Here is a 4,031-nt window from a genome sequence, read left to right as displayed (position 1 = left end):
ACAAAAATCTACAGCAAATCAAGAATAAAAATCCTTTTAAGGCTTTAAGAACACTATTCTTAAATACATTATCGTTTTTTCGAAAACTGTCTACTATATTTTCACACATTGTTTGAGCATCCTTTGGAAAATTTGTGTTAACGGGGAAAGAATAGCTCTTTTCCTCGATATAGAACTGGTTGAAAATTACACTTAATGTACTTTTATAGAACCTGTAAAATAAAAAGCCGCTCCATGGTAAAATATATTAATTCAAAGGTGGATATACACAGTTATTCAAATTTATTAATCAAAATTTATTAATTTCACACACACAAAACATACTTGTTTGTAAAGTTTTTACGCTTTGAAAACATCCACGAGAGAAGTGACATTTATCTTTGGAACAATTGCATCTTGATTGGCAGTCTTCTCCATAGAAAGGGTAACTACAATTCGTGTTGCAGTCTTTGCCAAAAGAACCAATGGGGCACTCTAATAATATCATAAGAATATTTTATCAGGATAGCCAATAAATAACTGATTTGGTTTTAATTAATGTGCAACATACATGTAGATGTTATTTTCACATTTCTTAAAACATGTAATTATGTTATTATTTAGTATTGCAATAATCGCCATTATTCTCATCGTTATATCATTTACATTCTTACTTTCACACATTGCAGTACTGTTATTCCACGAGAAACCAAGACAACAGACATTTCCATCAACTCTGAAATCATATTGTTTCATTAACTGAAATGTTATTTCAAAATGATTTACATGTACAAAATAATAGTTTACATATACATGTGTACCATAAGACTGTTTTTGAATATACATACCCTTTACATATTAATCCATCTAACATCTCCAAAAAGGGTAAATAAAAGAATACAAACACTGTAACAAACGTAAACATCATGGGTCCTCAAAGAATAACAATCAAGAACATCTGCTTTCCTAATCATTTATTCGGCGCAATAATTATTTTTCAGAACCGTTTCCTTCCGTCTTTTTGGGTGTTGCTAAAACGCGAATTGGAAAACAGAAAGGAACAGAACACGGCAAAAATACTATGAAGTTTATCGCTTAAATTTGTATTATTTATTCATTTTATATGAATGATTATTATCACAGTCTTAAGGTTGCTTTATTACTTGATATCATACGAATGTCTTACAACTATACATCATTGCATTCAATTTGCTTAATTAAGTACGAAACAGAAAAAAAAATATACACAGTCTGTGATTAAATTAGCTATCATAATAACGTTTTCATTATTTCCCTTTTGTTATTTTGCTGTAATAATAGTGTAGGGCATTTGGTTGAAGCATTTGGTTCTTATTCATGACCTCGAAACTTGTTTGGGATTTTAAATGTTCATTTAAAAAATTCAAATATACTATGACGTCACGTCATAGTATATGTTCTACGTTGTGTTGCTATAGACAATAAACACCGACTGATGAAGACCGGTAACCGGTATATATATATATATTTGTTTTGCCTCGGCTCCGCCTCGTCTTCTATGGACTTTACCGACCCCACACAAATTTCTTTAAACAATCAGTAACGAACCTAATAAGTAATAATATAATATATAAATATAAATAAATATATATATATCCAAATCCACTTTATATATGCACAATATTGCGCCAAAAGCATATGAAATATAGGTGAGAGTCTATAGTAAGCACATTGATTGCCGTAATTACGCAGCACAGTTAAGGCTGTCAATAAATTCCATTCAGACAAAAAGTTCGGGAAATGTGCATTATGACATCACATAGAATTAATTTATTCTAATCTTTAATTGAAAACAACAAATGGTATTACTTACAAGTCATTGAAGGCTATCAAGCAGTTTTTAGCGAAGAAAAATAGATGTCATAGATTAACGGAAAACTATAAATGAATTTTTTGTTTACATTACTGTGGTTTCATTAATTTTCGTGGGGATCATATTTTCGTGGATTTTCTGAAAACCACAGTTTCAAGGATTCGTAACTTCGTGGCCAATGATCCTATCAATACAAAATGTTAGTTGAAATTGAACTTCAATGAACATTTAATTTCGTGGATCAACTTAACAACGAAATCCACGAAAATTGGTATTCAACGAATATTGATGAAACCACAGTATTATTATTAGAATGCTACCTATATAGTCTTATTTTCATTTTGTTATAAGTATGCATCGTAGAAAGAGGCAACCTTGGTTTTGTGTAAAACATCGTATATCTTAAAGCTGAGTACCTAAATAAATCATTTATTTGCAAGGGCATACACTTAAATTATCCTGACAAACTTTTACATGTGAATTTGAAATATGCTATGTAACTTAAAAACTTCTACGATCCTTGTAAAATCTTACAAATTAATTATTTTTTAATGAAATTGTGACCTTCAAAATTATTCAACATATGCATTATAAATTACGGTTTCTACTAACAAGTAATCTTATCTTACAAACTTCACAGCGTTTTTCAAAAGCTACGATATAACATCAAGTTATTTTATAATTCAATTGTGAATTTTGAAATGATTATGCCCTTGCAATATTGATTTTTTTAAATGACCTCAAATACATCTGCCTGTACCATGGGACTGCCATATCACGTGACCACTATGAACATAAAATAGTGTACTGTTATATATATATTTTAGAAATATATTGCATTTGAGTGACTGTTATTGATTTTAAAAAGGACATGCCAGTTGAACTAAAGTATACGTGTATACGTGTTTTCATCACAAATAATATGACTATATTTATTGGCCGTCTTAACGGTACTGCGTAGCACAAAAAAAAATAATATATGAAAAATGTATAGATAATTGGACAAAAAATATAGGAAGTGTCTCTACAAACTAGTAATAATGTAGTGTAAAGACAATTGATACGAAAAGGCATATAAGTATTTAATTTTTCTTCCACAAGTTTTCTCTGAATTTTCTTTAAGTTTCATCTTTGTACAATTTTTCGATACCTATTACAGAATAATCCTCAACTGTATGTTCGTTAGTATAAAAATGCATTGCTACAGGATCGTTAGTTTCTCTCCTTATCAGTGATAAATTAAAATAATGTCTTTGATATAAAGTCACCCTCGTTTCCCCAATATATACAACTTTGTTTCACTTTTTACAAAACACCCCATACACAACATTACGTGACTTGCAATCGATATGATTTTGAACTTGATACGTTTTGCCCTTAGAATCTTGAATTGGCCAGAACAAATAATATATTTACATACAACACATTTTTTGCACCACACGGCTCGCATAAGTGTTCTTTCTTAAAGAAGAGGTTATTATGTTTCTTATGGACCAATATGTCTCTCAAGCGTCTATAGGTGAAAATGTGATTAAGCGTGGCGATCGTTAACGCTGACAATACATGATTGATAATAATGTCTTTGACCTCTGATTAGTGGATATAAAGATAACCTATTTTTTGTGTTATTTTACTGTAAAATAACTGTGAAAAAGATTCTCTCATGGTGATCGAAATGTATCATTTAAATGTAGCATTAAGTTTCGGGACTCTTCTAGTGTTATCCAAGTCGACACGTTAAATTCGATAACTCAAGTCCGATAACTCAAATTTGTTAACCAACAAAAATTACACATCGTCGCCAATAAATGAAGTTTTCATATCTATCTACTGACGATTTACACAAAAGTAAGTGTGTTGTTCTCAACGACAGTTTACCGTGCATGCGAGATAGAAATCAAAGTCGTTGTGTTCACGTGCTTGAGTGAACACAGAACTAAATTTTGGGCGTGATCGTTTATCAAACAACAACATTTTTTGTATTCTTTTTTAAAGAAAAGATGCATGCGCTAAAATATACTAATATAATAAAAATAAAAAATATTGCGCTAATTTACTGGCACTTGCGTTTGCGCTAAAATACGTATGCGCCAAATTTACTCGTTTTACAGTATACACCATTTCAATTCGTTGGATAAAGCAAATATAAAATCACACACTATAGATATCCTCTATATATTCAACAACTAGATTTGCGTAT

The 4,031-nt window shown here is 30.3% G+C and overlaps 1 long non-coding RNA gene across 1 annotated transcript; it reads right to left on the bottom strand.

Annotated features, from left to right (window-relative positions):
• Window positions 1-334: 334 nt before the first annotated feature.
• LOC128184335 (uncharacterized) lies at window positions 335-955 on the bottom strand. Its single transcript, XR_008243722.1, has 3 exons — window positions 828-955; window positions 654-715; window positions 335-474 (listed from the first exon to the last, which is right to left on the bottom strand). It is a non-coding gene; the product is annotated as an uncharacterized LOC128184335 (long non-coding RNA).
• Between the last annotated feature and the right edge of the window lie 3,076 nt (window positions 956-4,031).

Source organism: Crassostrea angulata, chromosome 5, assembly GCF_025612915.1.
Source record: "Crassostrea angulata isolate pt1a10 chromosome 5, ASM2561291v2, whole genome shotgun sequence".
NCBI classification, from domain to species: Eukaryota; Metazoa; Mollusca; class Bivalvia; order Ostreida; family Ostreidae; genus Magallana; species Magallana angulata.
The sequence above is the reverse complement of the archived record's forward strand: the minus strand, read 5'-3'. Positions and strand labels throughout refer to the sequence as shown.